Genomic DNA, 24,259 nt, shown 5'->3' on the forward strand with positions numbered 1-24,259 from the left:
GGGGGGGGGCGGGTAAGAGCTGAAACAGAAGCCGCCTCCCCCTCTCCCAGCCTCCCTCCCGTCTCCCGCTCCCGGCATCTGCCATGTGGCTGCCGCGGCCAGCCAAATGAAACCATCTCTCGGCTGTCATCTTTCAACTTGCAGGTCTGGCTCCCAGGGGCGAAGAACCTCCAACTTCTTTCCCGAGGGCAGGGGGAGAGCAGCTTGGGTCCCCGCACCCCCCACCCCCGACATAAAGTATCATCCCCGATACAATCAAATGTCCCCAATACGATGCCTCAGAGGGTCGCTGGATCCCCAAGGTAAAGGATCACTGGGAACGTGTCAATGTAGAGCCAGTGGGAGGGAGGGAATCCGTCAGGGGTCACCTCAGGCACCGAAGAGGCAGGAGCTGCGGGGACCTTCTGAGGACACGGGCCTCTCTGAAGACACCTGAGCGTCCTCCTTTCCAAGAAGGCTCACCTGTCTTCTCAAGAAACCCGAAACTCAGCTGGAGCTGGTCTGTAAGGAACGCTGGCCCCTCACATCTGAGATGGGTCCACCTCAGCCCCGTACTAGCTCTGCAGAAGCAGCCGTCTGGCCCCACGGGGCTCACGCCGACCAGGGGGGACCGATGCTGGGCCAGCAAACATGCAAACAAGCAGCAACGCGTAGCACCGCTCGGCAGAGACCACGAGAGGGTGGTGACCACAGTGTCCGGGAAGGAGGTGACCACAGTGTCCCTTGGATGGGGCGTCAGGACCGCCTCTCGGAGATGTGACAGGTGAGGAAAGCTGGGGGGAAGAATGCACCTGGCTGAATGAATGACCAGTGCAAATGCCCTGAGGTGCGAACATCGGTCACATTCAAGGGCAAGACAGATGGAATGCGGGTAGGAGGAGGGGTCAGCTGCTGGGGTCTGGCGATGGCCGTGGGCATGTGCCTGGGCAGGGGCGGCACAGAAAATGCGAGTCGGAAAAGGGTTCGGGTGTCACCTTCCGACGTGATGTTCCAAACAAGGCCACACGTCAGAGCTGCCGTGGCACGCAGAGCCCCACGTCCCCCGAGTCCAACGGACTGAATCGCCGTCTTTCTGAGGGGGGCCCACGACCTGCAGGCTTCTGGGTGTTTTACAAGCGCCCCGCTGCAGACTAACCCATTTCCGTCAGGCTCTCTCTCCTTCAGTGGGCGAACCATTTGTCCAAATAAACTTCTAGCTGAAGTCCTGGATGCAAAAGCGAATGCGGGAGCCTAATATTTAGCTGATTACGGTACAAAAGAGAGAGAGGACAAGGGTGGGCAGCTGGCACCTTGGGTGGTTCAGAGATCCCTGAAGCAACTGGGGTCCCGAATGAACCTAGGAAAAGAACCAGCCCGCTGGACAACGGGTCTCGGGAGCCCCTGGCTCGGGTCACACGCAACCTGGATGGACCAGAGAAAAGCCAAGGGCCAGTGCCAGCTTCCCGGTCTTCTGGGGGGCTCTAGCATCGCCCTGGCACCCACACTAGGGCACCTGGCCGGGGCCGGCTCAAGGCGCTACCCCAGAGGGTTGGCCATCCTCGACAGGTGGTTCCAGCTGGTGGCGTTGGAGCCTGGCTCGCGCCCACCGTTAAGCCCCGCGAACCTGGTCGGATGAGTGGATGCAGTGACTTCTCTGCCCATGAGACACACCAGCGGGGACAGCAGTCAGCCGCTGAGGCTTAGCCAGGCTGCACAGTGCAGTCTATCACTCGAGGCTCCCGACCAGCGGCCGTGGGGAGGCCTGTCATCACCTGCTTTTGACAAAGAGACGCCGGGCCTGCCCACACTCACTCCGCGGCCTCCAGGGCAGGAACTTAGGGTGAAAGCAATGATTCTTACTGGGGACAATTCTGCCCACCAGGGACATCTGGCAGTGCCCACAGACACTGGTGGCTGTCCCCCACTGGAAGGGGGTCCTATTGGCATCTAATGGGTAGAGGGGCTAGGGGCGCTGCTAAACGGCCCCCCTGTGCCCAGGACCCGCCCCACTGAAGAGAACGATCCTGCCCAGATATCCGTGGTGCTGAGGCTGAGAAACCCTGGACTGAGTAGGGTGGTGGGCGAGGCCTCAAGCCCAGTGTCTGGCACATAATACATGCTCAGTAAACACGGCCAGGCAACCAGAGATCCTAACTAGGCCCCAACACAGAGACAGCAGCCGAGATTTAACTCACACACGATTGGTTCAAAGAATAATAAAACCACCCAGTCCAAAAACTGGATTCGAAAGCACACGATTTGGGGATAAGCCACTTGTCCATTTAACACCTGGGCAGGATACGGCCGGGGGTTGAGGCTGCCTCGCCCCCCCCCCCCCCGGTCACAGAAACATCCCCTGCGCCAGACACACAGTAGGCGCTTCATGAACGCTTACGACAAGAGCACGCGTGAGCGAGGGGAACGGCAGCCCTGTGCGCGCGCACAACTCGTTTCCGGGCCCCTGTCTGGCGGAAGGAGAAGAGAACCGACCATCGGTGGGGTTCAGGTCAAGGAGAAAGGGGGGGTAAAGGGTTACTATCTGAGAGCCCGTTCACCCAAGTACACAGGAGGCCGCAAGCCCGGGACCCCCCAAGGGACCAAGGGCCTGCAGTCTCTGGGGCCAGCGGCATGGTCCTGGAGGGGCCTCCTAATGGCCAAGCTGCACCCTCTGACCGGCCGGGGAACCCTTCAGTGCCAGCTCTCCAGCTAAAAGGCTTTGCACCAGCCCTGGGCCTGGGAGCCCCCACCCGTCCAGCCCACCTTCCACCACAGACAGGCCCAGAAAGCGTGCTGCCCACGGCCAGTCACATCCTCCCAGGGGCCAGCGGGCACACGGGCGATGTGCTCGCTTCCAACTTCCCAGTGGGCTCCATCCATCCTTGGTGAACAATCACAGGGCATAATGAGAAACCCGAGCCTCCAGAAGTCATTCTGCCCCCAGGACCCACCCCGCCCTCCAAGCCAGCGCCCCGCCTGAGACCCCGAGGACACCCTGACCCCGGCACGGGCCTCCTTCCTGCCAGAGCAATGAAGGGCCACACGCAAGCTTCCCTGAGCCCCCCAGACCCCACGCTTACAGTGGGCAGGTTACAATGAGGGGGAAACTTGGGGCGCCCGGGGGGAGGGGGGAGCTCAGTCGGTTAAGCCTCCAACTCTTGTTTTTGGCTCAGGTCATGATCTCACGGCTTTGCGGGTTCAAGCCCCGCGTCGGGCTCTGCACGGGCAGCACGGAGCCCGCTTGGGATTCTCCCTTTCTCTCTCTCTCTGCCCCTCCCCCACTTGCACTGTCTCTCTCAAAATAAATAAAAACAAAAACAAAAACAAAAACAAAGAAGCTACCCGGGGTTTTCCTTTCCTGAGCTACGGTGGCAACGAGGATACGATCTGCACCAGGGCGGTCCCAGCAACGAGCAGCTTTCCCTTTTTTAAAAAGAAATGTTATTCTCAGGTAACTGTACAGCTACAGAAATCGTAAGAAATAGCACAAGAAGATCTCCATATACCCCACACCCCGTTCCACAGCAGTAGCATCTTGCAAAACTGCATCATCTGTGGCTGTCCCAGAAACTCCCACACTGTTTCGCCTTGTTTTACAGACCAGGGGACGGAAGCCCGGGGGGCACCTGCCCCAGGTCCCCAGCCAGCAGGGCTGTGCCTCTCTCAGCCCCCCTCACCGAGAAATTCTCCACCCCAGAGCTTCCCATGGTTTTCATCCCACCCCTCAAAGCCTCATGCATGTGTCAGCTCCCCTCGCCCCCCGCAGAGCCTTCGGAATCGGGACCCCCTGCGAACATCTACCCCCCGCCACCACCACCACCACCGCATGCTGACATGACCCCGTTTCTCCTCCTCCCTGGCATCACCAGCATCGGAAACCACGTCTTTTGTCTGCTCCCCACTGGAGTCTAAGCTCCGTGAGGGCAGGCATCCCCTTCCGCCCCCAGCTCCTCCAGTGGCTCAAAGGAGCTCCGCCATCTGATGGATGAACAAACAGGTGAGCCTCTTCCCCACACTGGGACCTGCCCTCTGTCGGGATACAACCTGCCTATCGTGTTTCCGCAGCTACATTTAGCCGGAGGCTGCAGCAGCTGTCTGGACAACCCAAGTCATTTCTGGACCCCGCCTCCAAGGCAGGAGACCACCTCCACCATCAATTTGCCGCAGCCTTGGGCCTGGCTGCTCCTCTCAGCCTTGGTGTCTGCATCTGTAAAATGGGGGAAATGACTCTCACATTCCCTTGCAAACCAAAGTCTTCCCGGAGGGGTGGGGGGGCCAGCTGCTTGCCCGGCTGGTGGGGGGGCTGCTCCGTAACAAATGATGGAAAACAGGGCACCTTAGCCAACAGCCCCCACACTCGGAAGACCAGAGGACCCACTGACGAGGTGAAGCACAATCACTCTGACTGGCTGGGACCCCCTGCTCCCTTTCTTTTTAAAATTAAAAAAACATGGGGCGCCTGGGTGGCGCAGTCGGTTAAGCGTCCGACTTCAGCCAGGTCACGATCTCGCGGTCCGGGAGTTCGAGCCCCGCGTCGGGCTCTGGGCTGATGGCTCAGAGCCTGGAGCCTGTTTCCGATTCTGTGTCTCCCTCTCTCTCTGCCCCTCCCCCGTTCATGCTCTGTCTCTCTCTGTCGCAAAAATAAATAAACGTTGAAAAAAAAAATAAAATTAAAAAAACCAAAAGCAAAAACAACTCCCTGCAATAACACCTATTACCCGTCGAGGGCCCCGGGCTCACAGCCCCAGTCGCCAGCAGAAACCAACTCATCCTGGAGGAAAGAAAAGTTCAACTGACGAGCTATAAATATTTCTGCTAAATGCTGCTGGGAGTGGGGCTTTCTGCATGAGCGGGCCCCACTGAAAAGGAAGGCGGCTCACCAGATTTGTTTCGAATTATGAAAATAGATGTTGTCTCCCCACATCTGTTTTGCCTGACAAATGAGCGCCAGTTTGCCTCCTAAATAAGGCAGCACACCAAGGCCGCCCCAAAACCCCGGCCTCTCCAACTCTTCAGACAGGAGAAACAAATAAGGCCAGGCCTCCCAGATTTGAGCTCCAAAAAGGAGACTTTAAAAATCTCATCTCTCAAGCTGCGGGCTCTTGGGGCGTCTGGGCCACCTACATGCTTCAGCTGGGCTTTCAAAGCTCACGTCTCCCCGCACAAACGGAAGCTGATCTCATTAGGAGGAACGGTATCTTCGGCTGCTCTTTTAAAAGACCAGGAGACATGATCAATTATACAAACGTGAAAACGCAAAAGGGGGGGGGGGCCTGGTGGTCGGTTAAGCGTCCGACTTCAGCTCAAGACATGATCTGGCAGTTCGTGAGTTCGAGCCCCGCGACGGGCTCTGCACTGACGGCTCAGAGCCCGGAACCTGCTTCGGATTCTGTGTCTCCCTCTCCCTCTGCCCCTCCCCCACTCGCACTCTGTGTCTCTCTTTCCCGATAATAAACATTTAAAACTTTAAAAAAAAATTTTTTTAATGCAAAAAAAACTAAAAAATAGCCCCCCAAACTCAAGCCAAGAGTATGTTCCTAACATGCTGAAAAAGGCTAATTTTTGGAGGGAAACATCAAGGCCAGTGCCACTCCTCTGCCCCGCTGGCCGGGTGACTGGGTTAATATCATCCTTCTCCTTTAATTACTCCCAGACAGACCCAATCCCAGCACAGACACGTCCGCCAGCCCACGGATGTGATCCTGAAAAGCCCTTCCTTCCGCCCCGTTCTCGCCCCAGCACCTCGGGGAGGGAGTGGGACAGAGAGAGACAGAGCATGAGCAGGAGGGAGAGAGGGAGACACAGACTCCGAAGCGGGCTCCAGGCTCCGAGCCATCAGCCCAGAGCCCGACGCGGGGCTCGAACTCACGGACCGCGAGATTGTGACCTGAGAGCTGAAGTCGGACGCTTAACCGACTGAGCCACCCAGGCGCCCCTGTTTTGGTCTCTCTCTTAAAGAAAGGCCCCTTTTTTTTCATTTTGGACTTTCCTCCTTAACGATGGACACTGTGGTCCTGGGGGAGTGGAAAGACACCTCAGTGACCGCATTAACTCAAAACAGAGCAAATTCGGCCACCCGACCTCTGTCTTCCAGGGAGAAGGGAATTACAGGTTTTCGGGCTAGAAACTAGGAAGAGGTCCGAGTTCTCCCGGCAGCTCATCGTTTCGCCGCCCGCACGAAGCCGGGAATAGTCAAGAGAGCCACACGGGCACAATGGGAGTAGCAGGGTTCGCTCCTGCCTGTGGTTTCTGTTTTGGGAGGAGAAATGAAAGAATCGGGCCAAGAAGCCCAGTGCTTTGGGACGTTATTTCTCTGTGTCCTATCTCCTACAGATGAAATGCCCAATCTCCAGCCCCCCAGTGTCCCCCCCCGCCCCCCCCAAGGAAGCAGACTGATAGGCTGGATTTGCTTGGCCTGGCAGAAATGAAATGCAGTTTAGGGATCCCAGGAGACATCCAGTCGGCCCCCCCTCCCCCCACCCCCACCCCTCTCCCCACCTTTTGTGCCCCCTACATGTAAAACCCCGGAGGCAGATTGATGCCTGCTGGCTGGAGGGTGGAAATTTATGGCTTTGCAGACAGGACAATAGTTTTCAGGGGGTCAGTGGGGGGTGGGGTGGGGGAAGCAAGGCACGTGGTCTCTCTGCCTCTCCATCCTGCAGCGCCCCCTTCTAGTGTCCCTAACATACACCCCGACTGTAACTCAACTCCATTTCCTAAATGCACTGGCTCTGTGGCCGCCTACAGGGGACGGAGTTGAGAAGCTCTCCCCCCCCCCCCCAGCGGGCCCTCCGCTCCCACTGCCCGCCCCCTTTCCACCCCTGCAACAATCACCTAGTCGCCATGGCAACGAGGTTAATTAATGCATCTATTTCATAGAAGTAAAACCTCGGACCCATTCAAGGTGCCCTGATATTGTCATCCTTAAAAAAGCCAACCTCTGATGTTTGATGTGTCTATGCGTGCCACGAAAAAAAAAAAAAGGCAAAAGTGATAAGAAGTGGGGAAAGTTTTGGGAAGGGGCTGGATGGGAGGGGGTTTCTGCCCACCCGCACGGGGGGAGAAAGCCAGGAATGTCACTTTTCTCTCTCTCTCTCTCTCTCTCTCTTTTTTTTGGTGATGGTATAAAATTAGCACAGTCAAGTAAATGTGTTATAAACACAAAGACACTGCCGGGAGGCGACGCGCCTGAATGTTAGGGAGGGAAGAATGAGAAAAATCGCCAGAGAGCAGTTTGGGGAAGGGGGCGGGTGGTCAAAATGGTCGGAGAGGGTGGCGGCTGCAACCCTCGAGAGCTGCCCGAACAGGCAAAAAAAATTATATAAAACAAGAAAAGTCAGTGTGGGCTTAAGGGGGAGGCCGGGGCAGTCTGGGGCCGAAAACAGTTTATGAGCAAGTGTTTTGAAATCCTGCTTTAAATAAGCCGGTAAATGAATTCAACCTTGTCAGATCTCTCTCCCTCACGCAGACCAAATACCCCGCTGGTGTGCTGTCTAGACAGATAACAAAGGACTTTTTACAGCGCCCAGAGACGCGCTGACAAAGTAGCCATTTAAAGATGCAGTATTGCTTTCTCCGTCTGAAACGATTTGTCAGATGGGCTTAAATGAAAATGCTAAGTTATCGGTCTGATTTGGGGTCTGCCAGTGGCCGGGGCTGGGGGCGGCGGGGCGGGGGGGGACGGCAGGGGGACTGGCGGCTCTGGAGAATTCGAAAACGTATCATCTCTGATTGGGCTACATTCCAGGTCGCTCCAGGCCCGTACGCGGCTGGCCGGCGAATAATTCTCACTCTTGTTCTCAGAAGCCGAGCGCCAACACGTTCCCGGCGCCTAGTGTGGGCAGTCTCTTGCGCACTTAAAAACAGGGTGGCAATGGGGTTAAAATAAAACGCATTGTGGTGGGGAGGCAGGAACTTGTGCCCCCTGCCTCTGGGGACCCGGGGAACAAACGGGAGAGCAGGAAGTCGGCGTCACCTCCCACTTGGTGTTTTGTGGGACGTTCTTGCCCCAGCTTTTACCAAAAGGGCTGTCGCAACGTGGGCCATGGCCCCTCCCCGGGAAAGGAGGACAGGACGGGGCCGGCTGGCCTCAGGGTGCACCTCTGGGACACACCCCGTGACCCAGACAGAGCCTAAACCAGGGGCTGGGCCTCCACGCAGCCAGGGCAGGGCAGGGCAAAGGGCGCAGAAGCTGTCCCCAAGGGCCGCTGGGCCCGGTGCACCGGGGGCCGGTGCTACCACCTGGGGCGCCCCGAGAGGGCTGGGTCCCCTAGATGCGGGTCTCTGGTCCCTTCCGTTCAGGACCGCCAGCTTCTGGAGCAAGGCCCGGGGGCCACCAGGAGCCCAACGTGGTGATTCTCTCCACCAGCCTTCGCTGCCTTCTCTGCTGGGGTGCTGGCCAAGCGGCCACTTCCTCCACGTGCCTGTCCCTGCCAGAGGCAGCCTCTACTTCTGAGACTCGCCTGCCCTCCCTCCCGGCGCCCCTCCCCTCCCGCCGGCCCTCAACTCAGCACCAGGGCAGGCCCTGCTGGCCTCTGCCCCCGGGGGGCCACGATGTGGGGGGCCACCTCGCTCACATGCTCCAAGCTGAGCCCAGGCCTGGACACACGGCAAACGGTGCAAACAAAACCCTACAGGATGAGGATCCCTACTGAGAAAAGCTGTCTACACCAGAGAAAAGCCGTCTACACCAGTCCACTAGGAGTCACTGTGCAGGTGCCATAAATCCTGATGCCTCCCCAGGGGGTTATAGTGACTGAAAACTACTCAAATAAAGGGGGGGGGGATTACAGGCTACATGTCCCCCCTTTTTGGTTTTTGGTCTCCGCACGCTCATTTTAATAACTGCTCTTAAAAGGCTGCTCATCTCCACTCCTGTCTGCGGGGCACGGCTGTCTGTGGACGGAACCTCTGGTTTCACCCGGACACGCGGGGTGGAGATTCGGGAAGACGTCTCCGCTGTGGGGGGACGGGACCCCAGGAGTTAGAACAGCGTCCTCACTGGTCAAGGGGGTTCGGACGAAGCGGTGGGAAACGGAGGTCCTCACGGTCCCCGAGCTGGACCTTGAGAGGCCAGCCGAGCTGCATGCCATTTACCAGCAGGACCCCCAGCCAGGGGCGAGGTGACCCAGTCAGCACTAGAAAGATCCCAGTTCCTGCCTGCACGTGTGAGTCCCTGCCCCCAACACACACCCGCTGTCACTCTCACCTGGTAACCAGGGCGGACGGAATCAGCGACCCCACTCGCCCGGGGCTCCCTCTCCCCAGCCACCCCCGGAAGTCGGCCAAGCCGGCACAGGGAATGTTTTTGCCAACTCGTCCCCGGACACAGCCGTGGAGAGTCCTAGGCCTGAAAGGGAAGGAGAAAAGTCCTACAGGGCAGGATCGGGGCAAATCGCCACAAAAGCGTCCAGCCCCTCTGGGCACCTTTGCTCCCACCGGGGCCCCCTCCCTGCCTGCCCTTCCTGACCCCATTCTGCTTTTCCCAGCCTCCTCTCAACCCCGCAAGAGCTTACAAACGGCTCCCGAGAGACTGGAAACAGCGCTCCTTCCTCTCCCTTCCCCGAGGCTGGGCCAACAGGTGCGGTGGCTTGCGTGGGCGATCGGTGCCACGGGCCACCCCAATTCTGGGGGCTTGTCCCCAGCAGCGCAGAGCTGGGAGAGGCCTCCTCGTGGGGACAAGCCATTCGAAGAGGCAAGCGATGGGCCACCTCACACAGCAGCAAGTGCTGGGCAAGACAAGCCCCGTCTGTGGCTGCCCCCGCCATCAGCCTGCCCTCAGGGGCCTCCGCCGTGCTCCCCACTGGCTCCGGATCCGGAAGGGGCACCTGCGTGTTCCCTCCCCACCCCAAGAGCGATCAATGTCACAGTCGGCATCAGGGGCGAGGGCACCCACTCTGCACGGCGCAGGGAACGCGGATCCGCTCACGAAATCCCCACCCCGGTTCACCCTGTGAGCAATTACTGTGCCCCCTCATAAAACCTATTTTACAGATGAGGCTCTCAGAGGTGACAGGCCTTGCCAGTCAAGACTGGGTCCAGAAGCAGAGTATCAAACCAGAGACGGTGTGTCCCTCCTGGGCCAGTGCCAGCTCCCAGCGTGGCCCCGAGCTTTCTGCCACCAGTGGCCACAGACAGGATGGTTGGGAGGTTCACATCACAGGGAAGTTTCTGTCTGCCTGCCCTTTACGAAGCACCCAGACGGCCCCTAAGTGGGCGGAGGCCGGGAGACGTGGCCTGGCTACAACTCTTCGCAGTTTCCTGGGCTCGGGCCTGGCTGAGCGCTGCCTCTGGCCCTGGGGTTCCCGCTGGCAGCCCGGCCCAGACCTACCGGCACAGGCTGTGGGGTTTTATTTAGACGATGTCAGCTAAGCAGGCCTGAGGGGGCGTCAGCCTGATTGGGTTTCACAGTGCGTTTGTCAGGAGCTGCCTCCATCACAAATCGGGGAATGCTTTGCTGGTAGGACTGCTCACTCGACGGGCAGGCGGGGACCACGGGCTGCCTCCTTTGAAACTGTTGTCCCTGCGCCCACTCCCACCCCCCTTCCTCATTCGGGGAAGGTTTCTTCCTGCCTGGGCCCGAATCCCACTCTCTGAGGCCCCTCCCCAACCCCTGACCCCCGCAGAACAAAAGCGAGCATGAGCGTCTAGACCTCCAGTCTGAACGTGAGAAGGGGGCATTGTACGACCGGGACGGAGGCCTGGCCTCCCAGGCGGAAAGGTCGGGGCGCGGGGGCGAAGCGAGGGTGGCTCTAGCCGGGCCTGCCTCTCCGGTCCCACGCACTGCCTGTCCCTCCTGGAAAACAGATGTGGCCAGGGCTCCGCGCCGGGAATCCGGGCTGGGTCACTGCCAAGGCTGGACGCGCTGTCTCCAAACGAAAAGTGGGGAATCCCTCGGCCCATCACTAAAGGAACAAATCCACGGGAGGCCCTGGATCCAGGCAGCAAGCATACATAGAAGTCATTTATCAGGATGACCAGTTTAGAAAACTCCCCGTGTAGCCTGGGCGGACGTGACAAGGACAGAGACACCCCCCCGCAGGGACTCGAGGGTCTTCCTGAGTCTGGAAGGCCTTGTTCCAAGCCCGGGGGGGGGGGGGGGGACACGCTCCTGGATACCTGGCCATGGCTGCTGGCTGTGTGGCCCCAGGCCCCTAGGCACCCTCTCTGGGTCTCACTCAGGGACCCTCGTCTGTAAAAAAAAAAAAAAAAAAAAAAAAAGAAAAAAAAGGCTTGAATCCCATCTGTGGTTTTGCAGACTTATCTTACCAGCAGGAGCCTTTGTTGTGGACGAAAGTCTGGCTTGGGAGCTCGAGGTATTACACAGACACAAACAGCACTACAGAGCAGTGACACGCGGCTGAGGTTTACGGGTCACTTACTATGTGCCGGGCCCTGGCAGAGCCTCGCCCAACACTTGTGTCCTTCTCACCTTGGTTCTGAGACAGAAACGGTTGGCATCAGCCCATTTGACAGACAAGGAGCTCAAGACTCTGAGGGGCAGAGAGCCCTGTCAGAGGATGGGCAGGAGGTCCCCACGGGGCCTCCCCGTCCCAAGGAATAGATGCCGGGCAGCTGTGACAGAGCAGACAGCCTGAAGGGGACGTGTGCTTCCCCTTCCCAAAAGTGCTGGGGGCGGGGGATGTGGGCGCATCAACCCCAGCCTCTGCCAGCAGCTCTCTGACCAGCCTTCCTTGCAAAGGCCTGGAGCTCGGCCGGCAGGGTACTTTCCGCAAATTAAACCCACCTTCACGTGATGGGATGACATCCATTTGGACTTGTGTCTTTGTCATTTATCAAATCTTTTGAAATTTTGTTAAATAAGGAGCACAAGCCGCCTTTTACCTTCAGAAGCACCGAGCCCTTTGCACATTCTCCCCTGCACGGGTGCTGCGCGCTGCCCTGGGCGTCCTCGGGGATCCTCCTTGGAAACAGCAGAAGCCAGAAAACCAGGCCCACAGGTGAGCCCCGGGATCCCCTGCCAGGAATCCGTCCCAGGAAGCACTCAGGGAACCAAAGTCTCACGGATGCCCGCCTCTGTCACTGCTGCCCAAGGCTGATTAGGATCCAGGACCCGGGTTCCTGAATCTGCATCTCCTCCTAGAAAATTGCGGAAATGCAGGTCCCCGGCTCACTCCCCAACTTTCTCGATCAGCACCCCGGCAGGAAAGCTGGGAAGCCTCTCCTTTTCAGAAAGTTCCATATCGAAGTGAACCGTGGCACCTGGTAAATTAGGATGTGTCCACACCACGGGATCCAGGTTCCCCTCAACTTACAAGGTTGATGGGAAAGCAGGACCAAGAGAGAAAGACGGTCCTGTCGTACCCAGCCCGCCTGTGCCTCTCTCGAGTCTCGTCCTGTAGGACTTCCCACAAGCTGTGCCATACATTGAGGGGTTTTCTTGTTCAGTTTCTGTCGGCCATACTTGAGTTTGTCTTTTTCATGGCTGTATACTTCTACGACGTTCAGCCCAACCCACGGTAGGTACTCAACAAATGTGTTGAATGAGTTCATGGATGAAGGAGTAAAATGTTGAGGGAAGTGACCCATCCGAAAGGTTGCTAAATGAACACGAAATCACAGGTGATGCACCCCGCCCAGCCTCTGGAGTGGGGCAAGGGGACCCTCCTTTCCCAGCTCTTCTTCCTCATTAGCACACCCACAGAGGGGCTGGGCTGGGGTCCCCAAAGCAGGCTCTGAAGGGGGAGGGGCTGTGACTCGTGGCTGAGTCACAAAGGGTCTCTCTCCAGGCAGGTCGTGGCAAGGGTGAAGGAGTTGCCGGGACTTAATGACAGAACACGCTGCCATTTCTGGAGCATTTACAAGGCACTGAGCACTGAGCTAAGCACATATTGTCTCATTTGATCCCCGCTGTGATCCTATGAAGTGACTCTTAGGATCCCCATTTTACAGATGAAGAAACAGAGGCTCCGAGTCGGGAAGCAACCCCAGGGACGCTCCCCTAGTGATGGGGGCCGTCTGGCTCCACAGCGGGGGGCCCCACTGCCTCCCCCTTCTTGGGGCTGGGTCCTCCGTGTCCGCTCACTCCAGACACACGGGGTCTGGCCTTCTCAAGGACCTCGACAGGCTGCAGGCATCCGGACGTACCCGGGAAATCATGGGGGTGCAGGGGTAGGTAATGGGGCCATCGGGGCCAGGAGCAGGAAACCGCGGGTGGCCAGGAGAGAAGGGGAGAGGCCCCAACCTCGCCATCCCCAGTGCGAGGTGTCTCTGGACCTGGTCCTCCTCCGGAAGACCCCTCCTCTGCTCAGACCCTCGTTCCGTCCGAGGAAGCTGTATCATCCCCGCCTGGCAGCCAGCGGGGGATGGGCACGCCAATGGCCACTCTGTCTCCAGGGCGAACTCCTTGGGGGCCAGATGCAGGAGAGGCAGAACCGCCTCTCCCGTGCCGGCTGGGGCTGCTGGCCTGGCACCCACTGGCAAGGTGGCCCGTGGAAGTCGGAGTCCGCCCGGAGCTCCCGGCCTCGCCTGGACACTCTTCAGGGTGGAGACGAAAGGCAGAGCTCTAGGAGCCCTTCCCAGTGACTGAAAGCTGACGGGCAAGGTCAGAGCCCTGAGGGGCCACGACTCTTCTCCTTTGGTGGACCCCACAGCCCACACTCAGCTATACTCGTGGGCACGAGAGCCAGACCGCTAGGTCTGGAGTCTGGCTTTGCTACCCACCCGCCGTACGACCTAAGGCCGGCGCCCTCTAAACCTCAGTGTGCACATCCCTGCAATGGGTCTATCGACAGGGAATCTCTGGGGGGCCGGTAGGGTTCCAAACCACCAGAAGAGTGCTGGGCACACAGTGGGGGTGCCCAGGGACACAGTGGGGGTGCCCAGGAGCTGTCAGGACCGTTTTCCCGGCTGATTCGGTCCCTGCTGTGGGTCAAGGTCTCCGGGAAAGCGGTCAACCCCAAATCTGGCCAGAACTAACCAGGCAAAAATCAGGGCACAAAGAGACAGCACAAAGCCCAGGCAGGCCCCCGCCCCTGCATTCCCACCGGTGCGGCCAGGGCCTTACGCATTCCAGCCGAGCTGCAATGCCTCTGTGGGTTGCCCATAAAAATTCCTAGACAGGTAGTCAGGAAGGAGGCCGGGCCCGGGATGAGCAGGGAGAGGGCAAGGAGGCGAGCACCCACGTGCCCTTCTCGGCCCTACCCGTAAGGCCAGTGGGCCGAGGGAGTAGCCATCTGGCCTCTTCCTTCCTCGCGAAGGTCTCTGCGGCGGGAGCCTGCCTCACCCCAGCCAGAGGGGCCGCCGGCGGTGGGTCCCTCGAGGGACTCAGGCCTCTGAGGAGGCTCAAGTCTGGTTCACTGGGGCGGGGCGGGGGGGGGGGCGGTCTTCGAGCAGCTCCCTCCACCACTGGTCTCTGCCAGACCCCAAGCCAGAGAACGTCCCCCAAGGCCTCCGTCACGGGGGCTTTCCCAGCAGTGACCAGGTGACGGAGGGGTGACGCGGTGTGGACAGCGTCAGCAGAGGTGCTGGCAGGAGCCCACGCACCCCTGCGGGGCCCCCCAGCTGGACACACCTGGGCCCCTTGCTTCGCTGGTCTCCCAACGCGTCTCCCGCTCCCCAGAGCCAAAAACATGCGTTAGGAGGGCTAGGTGATAAATCACAGATCCACCCCGCAAAGCATGGAACCGTTTCAGGCACCGGAGGGCGATTCAGTTAGGGAGGGTTTTTTTCCATTACAAAAAAAGAACTTAAAAGATCTTGGTTAAAACACACACACGGATCCGGATGACAGGCACCCCCCCCCCCCGCCCCGCACACTTTGTGGGGCGCCCCGAGAGTCCAAACGGGCACCGGCTTGGCTTCCCCGGCACGAGCACCATCCCGAGAACAAGGCAGGAGTCCCATCACCTGCCTGACGCTGCTCCGTGTCTGACCCCACCCCCTCCACCCCTAACTCTCTGCCTGTGAACTTGCCCTTTGGGCCCCCTCTGTTCGGGGTTGGGGGGGGCGTAACCCCGTGACCTTCGAACGGCTGAGTGACCTCAGAAGACCAAAGAGCGAGGTAGGCCCCGGGAGTCAGCTATTCAGGACCCCCGAGGAGTCCTCAGCAGGAACCTCTTAGAACAGGACTCTCAACCAGGCTTCCAGATTTCTGCCATTTCCAGATACCAGTTCAAGGAAGTAAAATTCCTAAACATTTTAATTTTAAAATTAAAATTTTTTTTTAAGTTTATTTATGTTAAGAAACAGAGAAGGAGAAACGCAGTGGGGGAGGGGCAGAGAGAGGAGACAAAGGATTCGAAGCGGGCTCTGCGCTGACAGTGCAGGGCCTGCTTGGGGTTCTCTCTCTCCCTTTCCTCCTCTCTCTCTCCCTCTCAAAATAAAATAAACTTTCTTAAAAAATAAAATAAAATTCAAGTTCTTAAATATTCAACTCACTACCTAGCCTGGTCCTCAACAACACTCATGAAGTCAGTGATGTGCTTGTTCCATTTTTCCTAACACATTTAACACGCATTAGCCCAAGTACTTAACTACGAAATCTGAAATGCCCATCCCCATGCCTTCGGAAATTTTCGCACAGGCTACCGGTTTGCCGTGGGCCTGTCGAGTTCTCCAAACTCACGAGGCAAGACAGTTGCGACACAGGTGGCTTCAGCGGGATCCAGGGGCAGCTCGGCCAATTAACCCTGGACGAGCGTGCCCTGGGGCAAGTGACTTCTCCTCTACACCTCAGTCAGCCCGTCCCGTCTGAAAAACAGGTCTAGTAACAACGGCTGCCACTGGGGCTCCCCTGGGGCTCCCCGTGGCCCGGCGCCTGGCACACGGCAGGCATTCGGCGACGGCCAGCAGCGAACCCCACTGTCGCTCACAGCCCAAGGAAGCGAGAACACGAACACCCTCATTTTACAGACCAAGTGGGGACCCACGACCGCGCTGCAACCCCTGTTCTGAACCGGCCCCTGAATCTGAGGCCACTCTGTGGGTTCTGTCCCCTCTGCAGAGAAGGCTGGCCGGGGGGACCCCAGCGTGCGAGCCCCACACTCCCCAGGGAGGCATGCTCTGCCCGGGGACCCACAGCAGCATTCTGAGGCCCAAGCCATCTGTCAGCCGGCAGGAACGCGGCCTCGGTGCTCCGGCCTGAGTAACCGCCTCCCCCAGACATGATTCATACCTGTCTGGGGTCACCCACATCCTCACTCCCCACAGAGGAATGCAGGCCAGGTGAGGCGGGCTGGCATCGGTGGCTGGCGGGACCGTGCCAGGCTGGGGCAGAGGTGCAGCCTGCGGAGTCTCCAAGGACTCGGCTGCGACCCCGAGCGCCCCCACCCCACCCGGGCTGGGGCTGGACGGACGTCCGGGTCTCATGGACCCATTATTTATGGGGCCCAGATTCAGGTTACAAAAGCTTTTCCCCCTGGAGGCGGCTGGCACTCCACCAGTGAACAAGGATTCCTCTGGGTCCGGCTTGGCCCATTTCCAGTCCCCTTGCCCCAGTCCACACCGCAACTCTAAGATTCCTCCACACAGGGAACACTACTCGCAAATAAAAAGACATCACTACCGATCCACGCTACGCAACGGACCCCAAAGTCGGGAGACGGAGTGAGCAAAGTGGAACAAAGACAGTGAACACATGTACACGGGGGGGACTTCATTTATGCAAAACTCTCCACGAGGAAAGACTGACCCACAGCGACTGCCTGGGGGAGGGGGTGGGGCACAGGCCGGAAAGGGGCAAGGGGCACTTGTCTCAATCTGGACAGGCGTCCCATGCACACATTTGCCACAACTCATCACAGTGTATGCCGTGGCTGTGCACTTTGTGTCTGTAAATTATGCCTCAATACACATGTCACAGCAGGGAAAACAGGTTCCAGAGGAAGTTGAGCAACTTAAGGGAAGAGAAGGGACAGTGAGTGCACGAGGTCGGATGGGGTCTTCTTTCTTGCGTAGGTTTGATCACGCCCACTTTACAGAGAAGAACACGGACGAGGAGACTGTAGGGGAGAGAGCCGAGCACGGGCTCACCGGGCAGGTCAGGGACAAGAAACCTGTTCAGAAAGAACATTCTGCCTTCAAAACCGGGGGCCCGCCAGTGCCCTGTCTCTGCCTGTCTTCTCCACCGCTAGCCCCTGTGCCAAGAAACCTTTTCTTTTCTTTTTTAAAATTTTTTTAATGTTTATTTATTTTTGAGAGAGGAGAGGGGAGGGGCAGAGAGACAGAGAGGGAGACACAGAATCCGAAGCAGGCTCCAGGCTCTGAGCTGTCAGCACAGAGGCCGACGGGGAGGGCGGGGCTCAAACTCCTGAAACCGCAAGATCATGACCCCAGCCGAGGTCGGATGCTCAACTGACCGAGACCCCCAAGCGCCCCCAGAAACCTTTTCAAAAAGGCGGGTGCCACCTCTGGTGGAGGAGAAGGCCTCCCACGGGTCCCTGAGAGCCCAGAAGGCGAAGGTTGCGGGCAGGTCCCTCCGAGCCCAGGCTCAGGGCCGCATGGGGCCAGCCGTGGGGAGCAGAACAAGAGGCCAGGACGCCGAGTGCCCACCCAACCCCAGGCGACGCCCCTGCCCCCGAGGCTGAGTGGAGGCCTCAGGGGTCCCTCAGCTGGTCCAAGCACCTGGTCCAGAACACAACCACCGGGTCTGCTCTGTGCCAGGCGCCAAGAACACCCTGCGTCCTGCTGCTGACCCCAGGCGGGACCCACGTGAGAGGCAGCGCCGTCCTGGTGCACGGAGTTCCCGTCGGTGGGGGGCGTCCTCGCGAGGACAACAGTAACAGAAGCACGCCTCCAATTAGCAGAAGGGCTTTGGGCCGAAAACCGGCCCTGGTTTCCTCCTCCTCCTGGCTGGGCTCAGCTTCCCCGCGGCCACACCCTGGAACCAGCCAGAGGGTTCTGCATCCCGGCTGCCCGGCCTGGGGTGCACCTGAGGGTCAGGTTCGCCAGCCCCCAGGTGGCCGCAGGAGGGGCCTTCCAAACGTGATGTTCTCTAGGCTCACTCCACGCCGTCTCAGGAGCCCCCGGCCCTCCCCAGCACCCACAGGTCACAGTGACCCTCTCTCCCTTCAGCTGCGGCTCAGCGCTGAACAAATTCCTGCTCTCTTGGGCCTGAGTCCCAGGGACGGCGGCCAGGTGCCCCCCCCCCCCCCCGCCAGGAAGCGCCAGGAAGCGACATGGAGGAGAGGCCTGAACAAGGTGGCGGGAGAATCCTGAGGGCAAAGACAGAGAGGACACACCCTTGCGGTGGGTGACAGGTGGTTCTGACACTTAGGGGATGGTGGGCAAAGGGGATGATGATCGGAGCCCCGCTGCCCAAGTTCAAATCCTGTTCTGCTCCTAGCCATCTCCCACCTGTAGCACACGACCTAGCTCCGCCTCCTCAGGGGCAAACCAGGGCTGACACAAGGACAGTAAGGCAGGGCACGAGGAGCAGCCACAACGTCACTGCGGACACTCAGAAAACGATCAGATGGACAAAGTTGCTGGCACCAGGCGCCCACTCCCTAAGCACTGCCCTTGCCTCCCAGCCTCTCCCCTTTCTGGTTCTTCTTCCCAAGCCCCAGCCCTCCTCGCTTGAGTCTATTCTGGGGAAAGGGTCCAGAGCTCATTCTCGCTAGAGTGTAAAGGAATGCTATGATGTCCAAGCGGAAAGAGGCTGTCGAGGCAAAGTGGAGGCACTTCTGTGACATGCGGGCTCGTGACCCCGATTTTATTTTTTTTTTCAACGTTTATTTATTTTTGGGACAGAGAGAGACAGAGCATGAACGGGGAAGGGTCAGAGAGAGAGGGAGACACAGAATCGGAAACAGGCTCCAGGCTCTGAGCCATCAGCCCAGAGCCCGACGCGGGGCTCGAACTCCCGGACCGCGAGATCGTGACCTGGCTGAAGTCGGACGCTTAACCGACTGCGCCACCCAGGCGCCCCATCGTGACCCCGATTTTAAAGAGAGACAAATGGAGTGCTGTCGGGGAGCTAAGGAGTAACAGGGATGGGGTCTCTCCAAGCACGAGCCTGGAGACGGACCCAAGCCTGAGAACAGAAGGCAGGGGCTGCAGCAACCCAAGGGCGATGGCGGGGGTGGCGGGGGGTGGGGGGCACATTCCTGGAGCTCACAGCAGGGGCTGCCCGGGACTTGTCTTGCACTTGGGAGGGAGCCCTGTAGCCCTTGTCCCTTCCCCCGCCCCACCTCTCTGCACAGACAACTCCCAGCTTCCTTCCACAGAATCATCTACGTCATGGTCGAGCCCTCTCTGAGCCCCGACTGGAGTGGACAGGGAGGGGACCACCCTGGGGGAAAGTCGGAACCCAGCAGGAGCAGAGGCGGCTATGGGTTAGCAACGTCACAGGCAGGAAAGGGCAGTGCGGGACCGGCCACCATGCACTCATCCCTGTCCACACCCTGAAGTCACAAAGCCGCTCAGTGAACATGGGCTGGGTTCTCCCACAGCTCAAGGGTCACAGGAGCTGGGGATTCCCAAACCGGAGAGACAGGCCCTCCTCATTCGGTGATGCAGAGGGCAGGATCCAGCAGAGTGAGTTACGCAGACGGAGCGTCGCCAGAGAAGCGGGGAGGAATATTCCTCAACTACAGGATGATGCACCTGCAGGCAGGGCCTGGATTTACATGGACAACTGGAAGCTGGGCTCATAATTACACCTCTGGGCCACGCAGCAAGCAACTCTAATTAGCCTCTAGATGGGAGGGTAGTGACAATTTTATTTAGGGCCAAAAGTGAAGTCATAAAATGAAGCAAAACAGCAGCTTCACGCACAAGTCCCCAAACTTTGCAGAGTCACGAAAGACTTCACAACTGCAAACATCTAACAATCGCCATTGTTCGAGAAAGGACGGGAGGGTGGGGACTGGCCTCTGACCCTTAAGCCTAGACATGTATAAACTGTTCCATGGGTGGACCCAGTCGATGCATTTTTTTTTTTTTTTAATGGCAACATTCTCTGTATTGGTGCCTTTAAAAGGATGCTCTGCTCCAGGACACCGATGGGGGAGTCCCCGCGTGTCGGCCCGCTGGGGAAGAGGGCTCGGTAAACACGGGCGAGATACACCTGAGATACAAACACACTTAGCTGTGCTCCAGCGTTAACGATCACCAGCAGCAAAGGGCCTGCTGGTGTTACTTAACCGGTTCCGTTCGCCGATATAACCGACACCCGTCTCCATCGTCTCAATACACCCACCTCTTTCTCCCCTCCCATAAATAGATTAGGAAAAATCGTTTCCTGCGATGGCCGTGACCCCGACGGCTGCCAAGCTCAGCCTGGTATGAATCACTCCAGGCTCCCCGCGACGGCATTCTGAAATGACTGAATGATAACGGGGCGGCACAGACACCAATAAATGAATCACGCCTTCCGCAAGACCAAACCTCTGGCTTTTACAGACACCAATTAGAAAGTAGAAAGAAGAGAACAAAGAAATTACTCAGGGTGTTTGCGCAAAGTTGATCCATAGGTTTACAGAATTATTACCGACTAAATTGTTTTTAGGAAGCCAACGAGGGCCATGACCGGGTCCCGTACGGCAGCCTATCGACCCGGGAATTTGTAAAACGGGGCGGGGGGCTCCCAGGGACCTCACTCTCCACTTGCTTCTGGCGGGTTATTTAAGACCTTAACGAAATCCTTAACACGCGCAGCCGCGTAAGCGAGGTACAGGAAGCAAGCACGTACAGCCACAGTCTCAGTCAAGATCTTGGTTGTAACTTTTATTTTTTGTTCTTCACGCGTAACAGAGATTCTCTCTTCTGCGGCCAGGATCCTGCAACACGGCGTCGACAGGAACCAAACGCTCACACGATCTCTACACCGACGTCAACCGCAGACAGTTCAGCGCGAAGCTATTTTAGCTACTATCAAATGGAGGGTGTAAGGAAGGAATAGCGTGTGCGGGGGTCCCGTGCAAGTCCTGGGCCTCCCTAAAAAAGGACGGATTACCCCCCTCCCCCGACACCCACACCGACACACACAGGGCTCAGGTTCAACCTTGTCGGCCAGGCTTCCCCGGACAGCTTCTGGAAAGTATTCAAGTATTCATCCCCCATCAGGGCTGTCAGACCCTTGTGGGCAAAACGACCCGGGGGCAAGGGCAGTTTGCTTTCCCCCAAATGCACCGGAACCCTTCTCTCACCTCCCTGCTTCTCTTGCTTCTGAAGACGGAGCCGGGGAACCCTGACTTCACCTGCCTGGTGGAGCCTGGGGCAAAGCCGGGGGAAGGCTCGGGCTCAGTCCTCGGCAGACCCGTGGGAGGCAGGGCCACCACTGTGGCATCCAGTCAAGGGACCTCAAAAAAGTCTCCCAGCCAGAAAACATTCTGCATATTTTATATCATAAAATATGTCTCTTTTACATATGTAAAAATACGCGTTTTTATGTAGTAAAGCACACATTTCTGTATTCTTTGTTTTATATCACGTTTCTTTACTTTTGAGAGGCAGAGAAAGACAGAGTGTGAGTGGGGGAGGGGCAGAGAGAGAGGGAGACCCAGAATGGGAAGCAGGCTCCAGGCCCCGAGCTGTCAGCACAGAGCCCGACGCGGGGCTCGAACTCACGAACCGCGAGATCATGACCTGAGCCGAAGTCGGACGCTCCACCGACTGAGCCCCCCCCAGGCGCCCCCACACTTCTGTGTCCTTAACCACAGGCACTCAAACAAATCCACGGCTGGATATGTCACTTTTACCGCCTCCCCCAAGCCCAGGGATGGAAACATCATCTCCTGGAGACCTCAGGACCAACAGAGACTCTCCCACATGCGGATGTGACCTGCATGCCAGGAATCGATGACTCCCCACTGGTGACAGTAAAGGCTGGGAGCTGCTCCAGACAGACCCCATCATATGTCAGCAGTTCAGAAGACATCACCGCACGCGCCCAGCAGTCACAGGGGCACGTGAGGAACCCCATAAAGCCGTTCATTCGCCATCTGTTTCACCGCGTATCGAGCATCTACTCCGGGCCAAGAACCTGCAAAAGCTGTATAGGTCCTCATGGGGGTCGGCAAGGCTGCCCCGCCCCCAGCACCACCGAAGTGCACACGAGGGACAGAAGACTTGGGACAACTTCTCCCAACTTACAAGGCCCGCACGACCGACCGTTCGCGGTTATTGCCACGTCCGTCCAGCCTGGGGGAGCCCGACGCCGTGTGCCACAGAGCTCTGGCAGGCGTGGCTAGTGGACAGCGGAACTTTGAGAGCCGGCTCCTAGAGGCCAGAAGCAAACGTTATCCGGCATCCAGATCCCAAGTCATTAAAACTCTTTTCTGCAAGTAGAGCTATTTCCCAAACCCCCTGACACAACGCTCGCTGACTTTAGTTACGATCCATCGGGAGGCGAAGAAAGAAACTCAGACTCGACGTTTCCCGAGGCTTCTCCCAAGATAGTACTGCAGGCACCGACTCTCAGCCAAGTGACCCAACGGAAAACAAACACGTGTTAGAATTTGCTGGAACACCAGGAAGATCCCACGACCCCCGATACCTCCACAGGTGGCACAGGAAGCACCCAACTCTTTTCGTCAAGCTGGCACCTGGCATCAGAGCGAACGCAAGCCTCGCTGGGGGGTGACAGCAGGTGGGAGAGCGGCCCCCAAACGCTCCAGGTCTGAAGCAGGGGACTTCTCCTGGGGCAGGGGGCGGGCGTCCCCGCCCCGTTTCACAAATCCCCAGGGATTTTTGTCCTTCTGATCCTCTAAGCCCGGGGGCGACCTCCCGGGACCTCCCGGGACAACTGGGGCAGAAGCAGGGGAAGCAGGTGTGCAACAGATCGCTGCACCTGCCCCTCGGTGCGACTTTGACCTTGACAGAGCGATGGGAGCCAGGAGGCCAAGGCACAGTTCCTGCCCCAAACAGCGCATTCCAAATAAGATTCCAAATAACCCCGAGCCGGCGCCTTTCATACTCAGCAACCGTCTTACCAACCTATGAAGTAGGTGCTGCTGTTCCCTGCATCTTGCGGAGATGCCCGTCGAGGCTCAGGACCGACGGTGCGCTCGCCCCGATGGTTTTCAGAATCTTTATCTTGACTGCGTCCTGTCCAGTTGGGACTCAGCTTCCAGTCCGCCCACCCGCCCTTCCCATGCTCACTCCCCTCCCTCATACACATACGGGGTTTCTACAGGCTCGGGAGGTACACTGGGCAAAACGGGCAGGGTCCCCAACCCTTCCGTGACGACCAGAAACAACGCAGGGGACAACCCATTACACACCACGCAACCCAACATGACGGGTGTGACAGGGGAGGCCCCCCGAGGGTGCTCGGAGCCCAAACAGGGCGTCTGGGATCCTGGGGGAGCCTTCCTGAGAGGGGCTTCGAGAGTGCCCCGCCCCGTCCCCCGTTTTCGTTTCTGGAAATAAACTCCCTTTCTGTCTGCTCCCTAGACGGGCAGCTCCCGGGGGGCAGGGTTTTGTCTGTGCTGTCCCGACATCTGCAGCGCCTGGGACGGCACGGTGTGACCGAGGCCCCCAAAGGGGGCTGCGTGTGCCCCACACGCCCCCGTCAGGCCTGCATTTTCATAACCTACCCAGCAGGCTGGAATTCGGGGGAGGGTTAACAGAGAGGGTCCCTCCAGGAACAGCCCTGGGCCCCTCAGCGATCTCCTGTCTCCTGCCCCAACATCGGACGGGCTGTACTGGGGACGCAAACAGAGATGCCAGCCCCTCGGGCAGCCTGATAAGGGACACACCTGGATGGCGGACGACAGCCCATGTGCCTCCAGAGGGGGAGAACAGACCCGACGGGGCACCCGAGATTTGTTAGCGTTCCTGCCTCGTGGACGGTCCCACGTGGGCTTGCGGTTCTGCGAAAACATCTAAGCCACCGCTGCCGTGTCGACCCTTGCAAAGGCGACGCTGGGGCTCAGGGAGTCGGCGTGGTGTCGAGGGGGGCGGGGGGGGGGGGGAGAGTCAGGATCAAGGCGCTCAGGTCTGAATCACCAGAGCATCAGTTCCTGGCTCTGGGACCTGTGGCAAGTGTCTTACCCTCTCTGAACCCATTTTTGAAGCTGCACGGAGCTGTCCCTAAGACGGAGAAACATGTGTCACTAGCACCCGGCACATGAGAAGTGCCCCACATACAACTAAGAGACGGAGTGCAAGCAAAAAGCCAGTGGTCACCCTGGAGACAGAAGGTACGGCCGTTCTGTGGCTCTCTCGCGAAGCCTGGGGACGCCCCACCCCTTCCCGGGCCCGTCCCGGGGGCACTGAAGGCCCCGCTCTCGATAGCAAGTCCTTCTGGGACTCTTCTCCGCTTGGTGACAGACATTTCCACCGGCACCTGACAAGGCCCTGACGAGACCCAGAGACG

General features: G+C 58.5%; 1 protein-coding gene across 1 annotated transcript in view; it reads right to left on the reverse strand.

Moving 5' to 3' along the window:
• The window catches only part of PMEPA1 (prostate transmembrane protein, androgen induced 1), a 29,723-nt gene extending 21,643 nt beyond the window's left edge, over positions 1-8,080 (reverse strand). The window contains exon 1 of the mRNA XM_040459701.1: positions 8,077-8,080. The gene's annotated coding sequence lies outside the window, so the exon portion shown is untranslated. The remainder of the gene's footprint in view (positions 1-8,076) is intronic.
• Positions 8,081-24,259: the final 16,179 nt, after the last annotated feature.

Source organism: Herpailurus yagouaroundi, unplaced genomic scaffold (assembly GCF_014898765.1).
Source record: "Herpailurus yagouaroundi ecotype Mexico unplaced genomic scaffold, PumYag 246, whole genome shotgun sequence".
Taxonomy (NCBI): domain Eukaryota; kingdom Metazoa; phylum Chordata; class Mammalia; order Carnivora; family Felidae; genus Herpailurus; species Herpailurus yagouaroundi.